We start from the raw sequence: 14,357 nt of genomic DNA on the forward strand, positions 1-14,357 counted from the left end.
TTTTATCTGAGTTTGTATTCCAAACAATGTGGGCCCTATCCATGGAAGGGCCTTCCAAATGAATGCTTTGGATCACCCCAAAAATGTAGGGCCTCATGTGTTTTTGAGCTCGAGCTCAGGAACACTTTCCTCGTGTGTGAGCAGTTGCTTTGGATCCTATCCATAGAAGGGCCTTCCAAATGAATGCTTTGGATCACCCCAAAAATGTGGTTTCACATGTGTTTGTGAGCTGCAGCTCAGATAAGCTTATCTGAGCAGCTGCTCACAAACCATTTCCTCTCTCTCTCTCTCTCTCTCTCTCTCTCTATATATATATATATATATATATATATGAAAAAGTGTTTCTATGCATGTGCTTAGATAAACTTATCTAAGCACATGCTCAAAAACACATGTGGCCCACATTTTTTGAGGGATCCAAAGCATTCATTTGGAAGCCCGGGTGTGTACCAAAAGTGTGTGTGTGTGTATATATATATATATATGTGTGTGTGTGACTTTATGTGACTTTATGGCGTTAAATTTCTCATGTGTGCCTTGAGGCATTTTTGGTGTGCCTTGCCTTAAGGCACACCTCAAAGTGTATGGCTTGAACACCTTTGAAAACAGCTCTATAAACAAGTATATTATCAAAATATACCACAACACATCAGCCAATGAAAGGATTAAGTCCATGACCCTCATGAAGATACTAGGAGTGTTAGATAACCTGTAGGCATCATCAACCACTCATATAAATCTTCATGGGCCTTCAAAGTGGTCTTCCATTTGTCTCCGAGTTGTATGCGAATTGATGATACCCACTTTTCACCTCCATCTTCGAAAACACCTTTGCCTCTGATAATTGGTCCAACATATCAATCAATCTTGGAATTGGGAAACTATATTTTGCGGTTATTTTATTTATAGCCCGGATATCTACACCCATCCTCTGAGCACCATCCTTTTTTGGTGTCAATAGGGAAGGGACTATGCAAGTAGATTGTTAACTTGTTTGCATAATCCCACATGCTGTACTGTAGTCATTTTGTAATCTGCCCGATTAGTTAGACTTGTGACTTTCATCAAATCTATGTGATGTTGTATATTCCGATGGGAGGTAGATCGAGAGGTAGTTCTTCGGGGAAAACATTCGAAAAACTCGGTTAGTATTATTTGAAACACTTCTGGATTAAAATTGAAACCTTCCCCATCCTTGGACACGAAAGATAATATAGTACCAGTCTCCACCATGGAGTCAATAAACTTAGCCTCAGTAAGAAGATCAATACCCTCTTCCGGTTTCAGTTTGTGTCTAAAATCATTCGATGGTGCGAGAACAATATTTAGATTTCTGCAATAAATAGATGTTTTTACTTCCATCATGCGCAACCTTACTTTCATGCTGCCAAGGTCTATTGACCAAAAGATAACATGCGTTAATGGATATGACATCACACCATACTTTACCAGTATGCTTGTTACCTATGATTTGGTCGACACTTTGAATTTATTGCCGACACAAGTGTCGTGTCGTGTCCGACACGACACCCGTGTCCACATGTGTCGACACTCCTTTAGACACTCCTAAGTGTACTGCTAGAAGTGTCAGTAACTTTGTATGTATGTACGTGTATGAGTGTGCCACTATTTCTAGATTTTTAGGAGATTCCATGTCAGATACCTCATATCCTTATCGAAACTCGGCACACAAATCTATATCCACAAAACATGATTATATGCACTTTCTATTTTAGCCGTGTCCCTGTTTCTAAATTTTGGGAGTTTGCTGTGTCCGACACTCCGTGTCCGTGTCGACACGCGACACTCGTGTCCGTGTCCACAGATCATAGCTTGTTACTATTGGTAGACGCAGTGTTCTAAAAAGCGCTGGGCGAAGCTGGGCGGCTGACTGACCTCCCAGCGCCCAGGCCGCCCAAGCGTTTTTAGGCGTTTTTCATTTTTTTTTAAATATTAATATATTTTCATAATATCTTGCATTTTTTATATAAAATATAAATACTTGAATGCATAACAATCCAAACCATTTTATGCATAAGCACTAAACATTAAATAATAACAAAAAGTAAAAAACATAATAAGAAATTAAGCATAAAGTACTTAATAATTTAAGTATTTAACAATACAACACAAATCCATGACCAAAAAAAGATTAAAATCCAAGCACTTCTTCAGTCTTCACCAATCATTGTCCTCTCCCTCCAAGACCAAGACTCTATCTTCATCTGAGTCTTCAAACCCGCCCCGCCCAGGCCCACGCTCAGCGAACCAGGCGCCGCCTCATCGCCTGGGCGGCTGCCTAATAACGCCCAGGCAGTGAGACCTCTTTTTTAAACTCCCAGAGCTTGGGCGGTGCGTTTTTTCTGCGCCCAGCACCTAGGCGGCCGCCTTTTAGAACAGAGGGTAGACGAAACCAAGAAACATGTATACATCATTTCCCTTCATAAGCTATGAAAGCTTATAAATGGTGTGGGTGTTGTTGAGTATTACTATGAAGCATGGAGACGGCTTCTTCTGAAACAATATTTTGACAACTTTTACTATTGATGATTAGCTTTCACACCTTAACCACTAATCGTGCAAGCCACTAGAGTCCATGCTTTTGCTTGGAAACCATTCCTGGATAAAATACCCACGGTAAACCACCTGAGGAACCATCATATGCTGATTATAGATTATTGCTGCCTCCGCATTGAGGCAGGGTTGTCAGTGAATCATATATTTATTCATTGCAGCTATTCTAGTCATTTGGGGCTGTATTTATTCATTGCAGGAGATTTGGTGTTATGTGTGTGTTCCCTTGTAGCATGGTTGACCTTCTTCACTGTTGGTCCTTGGCCCCATGGAAGAGAAATGGTAGCATATTGCGGTCGCTCACCCTATTCGCTACTATCTGGGTGATTTGGAAAGAAAGAAATAATAGAGTTTTTCGCGGCTTTGTCAAAAGCCCTTTCTTCGCATTGACCAAGATTATATCTGTGTGCATTTTTTGGGCATAAGTGCTGTTATATTTCATGTTTATCTCAAGCTCAGATCTTTGGTGGTGTTGGAGGGAAATCTGCATTAGTGGAGAGGCTAGAGATACCAGTCACCCTAGGTGGATTCCTCCTGCCCTGGAATGTGTAAGTTAAATTTTGATGGCTCGAGTTTTGGTAATTTGAGGCTGGCTGGAGTTGGAGGGCTTCTAAGGGATGAGAGGGGAGGCACAATATGGGCTTTCTCTAGTCCAATACTCCAATTGGGATAGCTGACTCTAATGAAGCGGAGCTAAGGGCAATTCTTCAGGGTATCAAGTTGCCAGATGTCAATCCAATTGGGATAGCTATCAACACTGGTAGTAGAGGGAGACTCCCTCAATGTTATTAGATGGTTTCTTGGAAGCTATCCCCCCTTGGAGGTTTGTCCACCTGATGGATGAGATTCAGGATAGAGTGAATGCATATACAGTTACCTTTTGTCATGTCAGAAGGACGGCCAATTCGGAAGCGGATGGTTTAGCTCGGGCGCAGTCTCTTGTCCTCGTCTGGAAGTTTTTTATTTCCTCCCTCCTTGAGCCAAAGTGTCTTATTTTCTTTTATTTGTCTTGTCTCCTTTTCTCTTGATCATCTCGGTCATCCTTGTAGTTGAGTTTTCTTATTTTATTATACAAAATCCCTTTACCATTAAAAAAAAAAACCACCAATTGTACATGTGTGATTTGATACAATCTCATGTGGCTATTAATCATGATCCTGATCAGATCCATGAGCAAAATAAGAGAGGAGTTGGGAAGAAGGGAGGTGTTGGGATTGTTTGTGAGACAAATTTGATGGAGATGGGGCCCATCCAATTTAAATTAGTCTTTTATAAGGTTTTAAGTTAAAGTAGAAAAGATAAATAACGCCTTTCTCCAACAGCTTAAGCTTTTGGAGTAAACCGGTAGTTTAATATGGTATCAGAGCAAAGGTCTTGAGTTCAAACCTTCCGGATAGCAAATATCCACATGCAATGGTCAGCCCAAAGTGGTACCACATGTGCCACGTGTTTGCCAAGTGGGCCACACGTGCGGGGGAGTGTTAAAGTATAAAAGATAAATAACGCTTTTCTCCAACAGCTTAAGCTTTTGGAGAAGTTGGTAAGTTAACTTAAGTCATAGGTATTTTTTAAGTCTCTGTCAAGTAACTTAAGTGACTTAGAATAAAAGAGGGTCTGCTCCACTCTTACAACAATATTCATGTTACTATTCACGATCACGACACTATTCACAAAATATTTGTAGGGAGCTTTAGGTGAGGGTCTTTTTGTCAAAAGTGGGGAATTTTTAGCTTAGGGTTTTAGAGCTTTCTAGGTTCTTTATATATATAAGTTTATTTTTTGAGTCAAATTCTTCATCTTTTGGAATGAAGGATTTTGGGTTTATTTTCTGCACTGAAATCTTTGCAATTTTGTTCTTAAATTGTTGTGGGTTTTGTTCGTGGAATCTTTTGCGTATTTTATTTTGGTACCTTCAGATTTGTTTGTTCATGGAGTTCTGTTGGAGGAAATTTATGAGAACTTACTACTGTAGATCTCTACAAAGTTTTGATCAGATTTGAGCTACAGTTATACTCAACCCAGCTTTCGATCTATTTGCAACAATTTTATCTTGGATTTGTTATCAACCTAAAGGTGAGTGCTGCGGATTTTTGAAGTACTTTATTCCTTTATATTTGATTCAATATGTAAAAAGGGGCAAAGCCTACGGACCGGCAAAACTACAATGACATAATGGGGAAACAAAGTGACGCAGGACAATACCTAAAGAGGGAAAATCCTACACTCCTAATGGGATAATGGGTTCTAGGAAAGTTTAGGGCTAACTCTTAAGAGGCTAAAGACACCTACAGGTTAACTAGGGTTGATTTAAGGCAGAATTAATTGGTGGACAGCAGCAATATTGAGGCTTAAATTTGCATTAAATAATGAGAAAGAACATAATTAGCATGAAATAAACCTTAAACAAATTAGTCGATAATTAAAGGGTCCTTCGGATAACTAGTTACAGGTAAAATTAGCCTAAAACGGGATTTTAAACGTGCGACCAAGTAGAATAATTAAACAATACCAAAACCTATGAATTAAACCTTATTTTGATGAGAAATTAGTAATAATCCAATGAAAAAACAGTAATAAATTTCTGCAACAACAAAACGGGATCAAATCAGTCCAATTTAGGCAAAAAGGGTATTTTGGTAATTTTGATAGATCTGTAATTTCAGGATTTAGGGCTGATGGTTCGTAGGGTATGATCTAAAAGATGAAAAGAAAACCAATTTCAGACCTAAGGTTCAGTTTTGATGGCCGTTGCACCATCAATTTCCAAGAAAACGTGTTCTAGGGTTGAAAAGGGTGCTGATTTTCAATTGGCTGCAAAAGGGGTTTAAAACTATGGGTGTTGGATACTTTGGCTGAGGTTTAGTCTGAAATAAAGTCCTTCAAAGTCTCATGATGAGATCTTAAACGATGTAGGAGATATTTGGATTTAGGGTTTTTGTATTTTAGGGTTCAAGAACAAAAAATAAAAATAAAAATTGAAGAACTAATGACTTACTTATTTATGGCTGATTTGAGAGGAGAATAGAAGTGAGAAGATGAGAGAGGATTGAGAAGAATGGCTCTAAGCCACCAAGAAGAGAGAAGAGAAGAAGTTCCAAGCTTCAATAACTTCTTTTTACAAAAAAATTAATTCCTTATTCAATATTCAAAAGTCCCTTACATTGCTTTCATAAGATGTATTTATAAGAAAAGAAACCCTAGAAGATAACCTAAGACTTAAGCAATTAATCTCAACCATTCATTTAATCCAAAGCAAACTAAATAAAGTTAAAATTTACCTAAAATAATAATCCCGTAATAGACCTATACTACTTCCTAAAAACACTCATAACTTGCTCAAATCACATCCAAATCACGTGATCTTAGGCCCATTAGATAGGTAATTGAAAAACTTTTCTAATAATACCAAAAACACACCAAACAGATGAGATTTGATGCCTAAAAAGTAGGTTGCGAATAAAATGACGAAAATAGAAAATAAATAAAAAAACATCAACATAGAGTGGACGCCCAATACGCATGTCATGTGGCACAACACATGTGGTATATGTAGCATGTGTGAACGTCCATCTCTCATGCAAAAATCAGTCCTCCTTCCCACGATTCTTTCTTCGCTTGTAAACTTTGAATCCTCCTCCTCCGTTGACATCCCCATCACAAAGTCTTCAAGCGTGTCCTATCCACTTGAGTGTGCATAACAGTCCACCTCAATGTTAGCAAACCTCCAAAGATTGGGAATTGTAACGAGATGGCCCTCAACATGATTTAGGATCTCCTCAATAGCATTACTGAATCTCCATGGCTAGATAGCTCTCTCCATCCAACGGATCACATTCATCGAGCCACCTTCTTCAACCGAATGGTCAATCTCACCTTCAACAACTGAATGGTCAATCTTGGAGAGATCAACAATCTGAATTCCAGCAAGCAAGGCAAGCACCTCCGCCTCATTAGCATCTTTTTTTTCCAATCTGTCCCGAACAGTCCCATCAAGTTTCACTACTCGAGTTACAAAGGAGACCCCCAATAGCAGCTAGACACAGGTTCCCCAAACTAGAGCCATCAAAATTCAGCTTGATGAATACCGCAAGGAGAGGGGACCATCGGCTTATCATCCGTCTCACTCGTACCTCCTCCCAAAATACAACAATGGTATAGAAACATTCTTGGAACCATGGAGATCCAATGTCCATCATGAAAGAGAAAATGGCATGCTAAATGAAATCAGCAGATTTGGAGACATAGTTATTCCTTCCTTTCCAAATGGCCCAAAGTGAGGCTAGAAGGGCTAAGCTCTAAAGGATTCTGATGCAGGACAGAAGCGTGGCATGGTGGTCGGTTTGCAAAGACAAGCTCCCAATTATTGAATCTGTTGGTGACTGCTCCATGTCACTGAACATCAGAAACTATTGGTGATTGCCTAATGTTATTGAAACTATTGGCCAGCATACTGGGTATTTATGGTTTCCACTAAGTGCTGGGAGGTAGCTATAGTGGGTGACTCAACCAGCTTAAGGGCTACTTTTAGTAGCAGTTGCCAGAACGCCAACAAATGATTCCAGATCGTCAATGGTCCTGTGTTCCTACAGAAATCGAAGGTGGAGAACAACACCTAGCTCTGTATAAAAGAATTCACAGCTACTAGGCCAGGAAGCCTTATATCACTAATCATCAGAAATTGGCAAAGACCCCAAGCTGGCTATGTATGGCGACACAAACACACGGTTCGGCAATCAGTGAGCAGAATTCTCCTCGGCGTAAAAAAAATCGGTTTCTTGCAAGAAATCCCACAACCAATTGGCGGGTTCAACTGAGAGTAGTTACATTCTGATTTTGCAGGCCTCAAATTCAATACCGAACTCAATCCTTTTGCCAAAAATTTCGTAACTCAGACAAGCAGTGGCTAGGTGTAGCCGTCCCCTCTTCATCTTTTCTCCCAGACGCCAAAAGCCTTATGATCAGTCCTCACAAATTAATGGCATCTACTGGTTGTGGTCCTTTGAGCTTTAATTGAAGGTAATTCTGGGTTGGCATTATCCCCTCATGAAACATGATTTTATACATTGAATTGCTAAGATATCAACCGGCCATATATAAACCAGATCTCAATGAGAGTTTTACCATTCAACAATTCAGAGAACATAATGATGACAGAAGGTGGATGTAAATCTGATAGAATGCTGTAATTCTTCAATTTTCAATAGGGATTGCAAACAAATGAATAAGATTCAGGGTTGGGTTCACTCAGGGGGATGATATGGAGGAAAACATTGAATTCATTGTGAAACTTGCATACAACAAGAATGAAATGGGCTTTACCTTTAAAAAAACAAGAATGAAATGGGCCATATCCAGAACAGGGAACTCACCCGAAGTCCTGTTTCTGAATTTATGGAATTGGATAGGTGTTTCAGCCGCAGCTGAACTCAATTCACCTGGAAGAAGCTCCAGCAACCAGAAATTTTACCAAAAATCAATGAAGCCCTAATTTATAACATGTTGTGGCATTTATACCAGTCATTGAAGGGTGAAATGCAATCAATATCCCCTCATCTAAGTGGATGCTGAAATGTAGCCTTTGGAACAGAAATGGCTGTTCTTTTCTTACATCTTCTATTTCCTTTACACATCACACTCATGCCTTATCCTTTAGTTTTATAAGCCACGGTTCTACCTTTCCAGCCTCTTATTTCATGAAAACAAATTGACTAGCTACACTACGCTAAGCCCATTATACTTTGGCCCGGACACACTCTACATTAGACTTCCCCCTTATAAAAGAGCTTGTCCTCAAGCTCGGTTCCTTCTTGCAAGAAGGGGTATAGATCCAGGTCATCGGGTAAGTGGGATATCATCCCTTTGTTCAGACAAAGAAGATGTGGTACTGATGTCAGGATCAAACACAGTTCTCCACTGAAAGCCCCTTCGCCCAAGGCTCATTACTACCCTCTTTTTTCTCATATCTCAACTTTGTCTCATACCATCATGTAATTTCCGATGGTGTATTACATTGGTTCACTTCCTGAAATCCGTAAAGAATGTTTTCTAGATGTTCTGGTGTGTATGGCTACCTCAAGTGATGTGGTAGGGAAGTTCTACCATGACTATTACCAAGAATATCATCCATACCAATGAAGTCAACACCCAACCAATCTTCTTCCACCTCTGTAGTGTCATGCTGTGTTTTCTCTATTGTCTTTGGCTGCTCATTACCCTTGGTTTTTTTTTTGTTTCTTGTTTTGCTTCCATGCTCTCCCCTTGCTGCTCAACTGGGGTAGGTAATAGTGGAATTTGTTGGCTCTCATCTAGATGTGGCTGAGCTGAACTTAGTGGACTGATAGGCTGCTCAACTGTAGCTTCTTCTTTCCCATCACTATAAGTTTTTGGAATTGGTCCTCGTACAGTCTATTAATTTGATTCTCGAGGTCAACCTTCCATCTTCTTTGAGGTTAATGAGGCCAAGGGGCCATGGGGCAAAGGCCCAACTCACCACCAGATCCGCACTATAATTTTGGAAGACCCAGCTTGACCCAAGCAAGGAAAGGGCAAAGATCCAAACCTATCTAGCAAACCTACAACGAATAAAGAGGTGGTCTACTGTTTCCTCTGCCAGTAAGTAGCAGCAATGATTCACAGTAGATGATTTCAGCTACATAGGTTGTTGACAATTAGGATCTTATTGAGACAAGCTGTCCGCAATTAAGATCTTGTTGCGATAGGCCATCCACCTGAAAGCTCATACCCTGTGTAGTGCTAGAATCCTTCAAACTCTACTTGTCGGCAATGGAGAAGTGGGCGACACCATATGATGATAGAAATAGTGAATAGCAAATAAACCGTCGTGTGTCACAGTCCAAATCCTTCTCTCCGTACCTCCTCTTCTAAAGATAACACCTATGATTTAGCCGACACTTTGAATTTATTTCTGCAATACGTGTCCTTCCGTGTCTGATACAAGACGCGTGTCCATACATGTCAAAACCCATGCACCAACAAATACATAGATCACCTACAGGGGTGGTCAACATGTCGAACTGTTGAGAGAGACACTACGTAATTTCTGAAAATGAAAAACTTTTTAGTTATCCTAGAAATTAATTCCATTATAATATTTAGGTAAAATAAGTATGTTTTTTTAGGTCACCATTTTCCATGAAAATCTACGATGATTTTGCCTCACTATCTCCCCTATAATCTGTGACTGGTTCTGGTAGGTCCCTATTGACATAATAGTGATCTAGGTTCCCAACTTTTTTGGAGGCTTATTGGTTTCCTCTCGTCTACAATTTCTTCCAACATTGCTGAAAAACTTAACGTCTTTCCTATTGTTAACTTACCAACTTCTCCAAAAGCTTAAGCTATTGGAGAAGGGCGTTATTTATCTTTTATAATTTAACAATCCCCCGCACGTGTGGCCCACTTTGCAAACACGTGGCACATCTGGTCCCACTTTGGGCCGACCATCGCATGTGGATTTTTGCTATCCGGGAGGTTTGAACTCGAGACCTTTGGCTCTGATACCATGTTAACTTACCAACTTCTCCAAAAGCTTAAGTTGTTGGAGAAAGGCGTTATTTATCTTTTATACTTTAACACCTATATTATGTAAACAGGTTATGTTTTCTCTTGTCTAGTAATGTGACGCTGGTTCATCCGAAAGACACCCTCAGGATAGGCATCACAAACACTAAGTGGGAGGTGAATTCTCCCACATCTCATCATTGTGGTTGTAACTCCTCAACAACAAAAGACAAGCACCAACTCAAGCAAATTTAGACCTAACCAACCCCCTCTAACAAGCAAGAAAAAGAAAAACAAAACTATTGTTCCTTAATGCAGTGCAGAGCTCTTAACCCTCACCACCAAATATATGGGAGATGTGTCAATATTGTTCTGACCCCTTGAAAGAGGAAGAGTAGGGAACTTGATTTATCCACTGGATAACAATGAACCAAAGGAGAAAGTCATTTTTGGACTAAGAAGGATATGACAAAGCATTGCGTTTCAGTATCAGTTATCCTCTAGTTGATTATCTTGGAAAACTTCATTTCCTTAATTGAATGCATTAGCATGCTTCAGCCCTTCAACTCTTCAATTTAAGCCCAATGCAACATGTTTTTCTTTTGAATGGTGAAGCCCATTGCAACATTTGAACTACCAGTAATATAAAATGGCACTCAAGGCCCATTGCAACACTTGAACCACCAGTATCATAAAAGTGATACTCAGGTAGAAATTTCGGAAAAAAAAGAGTCCTGAAACGCAAATTTGCATGGAAGGATTTTTCCCCTCATCCAACATATATCCTACATCTTCTTCGCTTGTTGGAAATCCCTTTTTTCCTCATACATTATATACTACATCTTCTTCGTTCATTGGAAATCCCTCAACCTTTTTAAAGTTGAATCAGATCTTCAATTGCAAAGATATGATAGAAACTAAAGTATTTGGGTTAGGATTTCCTATGACTTTTTGGGCTAGCTAGCTCTGAGGTTGAGTCTTGGGTTTAAGCTTGATATGGTTTGCTACTTTGCTTTCACTCATATTAAGAAGTGTTTTGTGGTTCGATTTGGGTTTTGGGGTTGACTCTGGGCATCCAAGAGTTGGTTAAGATGGTATTGGGTTGATTTGTGTCCTTGACTTGGCTAAGATCAAGGATCCATTGATTTCATGCTCGTTTGGGTCCTAGACATGTCGAAGCAAGGTTACTTATGTTCAATTTATGGTTTCATTCTGCTTTTCCATGCCGAAGTGAATGGGTTTTATTGGTATTAAGAAATTCCCAGGAAATTTACAGAATTTGGATAATCAGAAAATCATCATAAATTGCAATTGAGAATCTTTATTAATAAACCAGAAATCTCTGCAGGTCGATTAGGCTATAGGAACTTGGCTCTTGCTATCTCATGGGTGCTGTTACTTCTACGCCACTGATTTTTTAGCAGTGTCGGGGATTTATTTATTGCTATAATTTCATCACCCCAACTATAATTTGAAAAAATGCTTTAAAAGTATCAGTTAATTTCCTACATTGCTCTACTAAGTTGTATAAGCTTTAGAAACATCGGTCTATAGTTAACTTTAAAATTGTGACTTGCTAGCGTCCATCGCAGAAGGCCATTTCACAGACGGTCTGTTGCATCTGGCAGCAGCCACAGAGGCTCACTTTTCAGCAGATTTTGTCTTCATTCACTCTGTGGCTGCTGCCAGATGCAACAGACCATCCACGAAAAGCCTTCTGCGATTGACGCTAGCAAATCCCTTTAAAATTTTATCTAATTTCAAGATAACTGTTTTCTCCTACTGATGGCATCTGTGTAGTTAATTTCTGAGGATCTATGAATATCATGAAAAGTGCTTCGGAAGTTCTCTTCTAGGAGAGCATGAGATCCTTCCGTCAAAGTGCTTGCATGTTTTGAATCTAATGGAGGGTTGGATGGGTGTGTTTCTGTTAAATTTTATCATCATTTTTTTGTTGTATAGCTCTTCCTTTTTGCATAAGTTCGATATAGCACATCACTTCTTATGTTTCTCCTTCTCACAAGATGATATGAGAGAGATTCTCTCTATCATTGTGAAATAAGACAACTCTTATGTCAATGATTATAGTCATTTGATTAAATAAGGAGTGGTTGTGGCCTTTTAGACCAGAAAATCCGGAGTGGGCTATTCGGTTTATAACTCCATTATTTTGTGCTTCTTCCTTGTGATATCTTTCCTACCAAGGGGAAGATGATCCGAAGGATGGGGCATTTCTTCGGTCCATTAGTAGTATGGTTGAGGACCTAAATTTACCTTGTTGTAGGTCGATGGCGGTTTTGAAGGGTTTATTATCATATGCTTATGATTATGCCTGCCAAACTTTGCCACCCTCATACTGGAAGGATGGAGACCCATTATTGTCTTCCTTTTTGCATAAGTTTGATGGTTGGGTGGGTTGTGTTTCTGATGAATTTTATCATCATTCTCTGTATATCTCGTCCTTTTTGCATGGGATGAGACCACAGGGGAAATATGATGCGTGGGCTTTTTGGTAGGTTTCCTTAGAGGGAAGGGAGTGGGTCTCAGGGGTGAGCATTTGAGAGGTGGTTTAGGTGGATGAAGGACAGATGTCCACGGATGCACAATGCTAAGCATTTTAGAGGTGGGTTAGGTGAAACCCAAAGAAACAAGGGGGCTGATGATGTCTTTTAGTCCCTGAAGCCGGTCTGTTGCTGGATCCTGATATGATTGTCGTTATGGTGGTCCATGGTTCCAGTCATTACTCGCTCGATGACGCATCTTAATAAGCCCTAGGATTGGCAAATATGGACCTATTGAAGGAGTGACAGGCATTTAGTTGAAACTTTCTCATGGAACCAGATTAGAGACACATAGACAATGGATCTAGGACTAGAATATTGATCTATCTCTTCTTTGGTTTGTGAATGAAAAGGCTTAAAACCCAGATAGGGATTAGGAGTTCAGCGGATAATGAAATGGGCCGAGTTCTGTTGGTCTTTAAAATAGAATGATGTGGTTGAAAACCAGAACTCGATGTTGATGTTCTCAGCTAGAGACATTGGTTGATCTACTCCGAGTCGGTGGCAGCTTGCAATTTCGATTCAGAAGGTAACGAAGTGATGCTAGTAAAATTCAAGTGATAATAAAATCCGTCTAGACAACAGGCAATGCACACAGGACTGCTTGATCTCATGAATCAGGGCACATTGGTAAAAGAAACCTAGGGTTGCAACTTGGGTCTGGTCTAGTATTTTTATAGGAAAACATATAAAGAAAATATTGCATAAACTCTCCCATGGCACTCCCAACCTTAGACTCTTCTAGACCCTCACGCTTCCCTCCTCCGCCCCACCCCCGTTTCGTGCTTCTTAGAGGAAATCCCAAGATTCATGAATCCGACCCAACCCGAGTAGTTTCTTGGGTCGGGTCGGGTTGGCTCAAGTCGTGTCGAGTTTTGAATGTTTTACTTAGCATAATGTTACGAACCCAAATCGGTTCGCAACGGAATTGATCTTCTTGGAGGGAAGATCAACCTCTTAACCCACTTCGAGGGAAGTGTCGGTCCTCCTTTGTATTCAGACAAAAATTTTGTGATAATTTCTTCATTGATTTCCATTAACAGAACATGTGCTGTTGAGAAAATCCGTCGGACAAATAGGATCCGATCGTCTACAAATTAACAGAAAAGTAAAATAAGAAGCAAACCACGAGATGAACACCAATATTTTACGTGGTTCGGCCAAACCTACATCCACAGGTGAGAAATACGATCTTCCAATATGAGAAAAACAATATACAAGGATTACAATGGATTAAATCCAAAACCCATAAACCCGCAACCCTTTCCTTGCTTCTCTTACCCAAGACCGGACACGAGAAATCCGAGGAAGAACGCCAAGAGAAAACCCTAAGTAAAAAACCCTTTCTTCTCCTTCTCTTCTCTCCTTCTTTCCTCTCTTTATCATTTTTCATTCTCCCTTCTCTCTCGTGTCTCCACCCTCTTGTGCGGCCGACACACGCAAGAGATTCGGACTCCTCTTTTGTTCCCCTCAAAGAGAAAATCATTTCTTGATTTCCCTTTTGTTATTTGAAAAAACCCTAAAAAGGGAGCTTTCTATTTTGCCATCCCATCCAACCAAACAAGGCAACTTTCCAACATGTGCTTATATAAAATAAAATAAAGAGGTAAAGTAAACATAGGAATTGATAAATCAAGATAATTCTAATCTAAATTAGTATCATAATCTATCCTAACTACTAAATATATCAGATCGAGTGAG

The sequence above is a fragment of the Tasmannia lanceolata genome, unplaced genomic scaffold (assembly GCF_043159265.1).
Source record: "Tasmannia lanceolata isolate RefF3 unplaced genomic scaffold, GAP_Taslan_0.1 ptg000006l, whole genome shotgun sequence".
Lineage (NCBI taxonomy): Eukaryota > Viridiplantae > Streptophyta > Magnoliopsida > Canellales > Winteraceae > Tasmannia > Tasmannia lanceolata.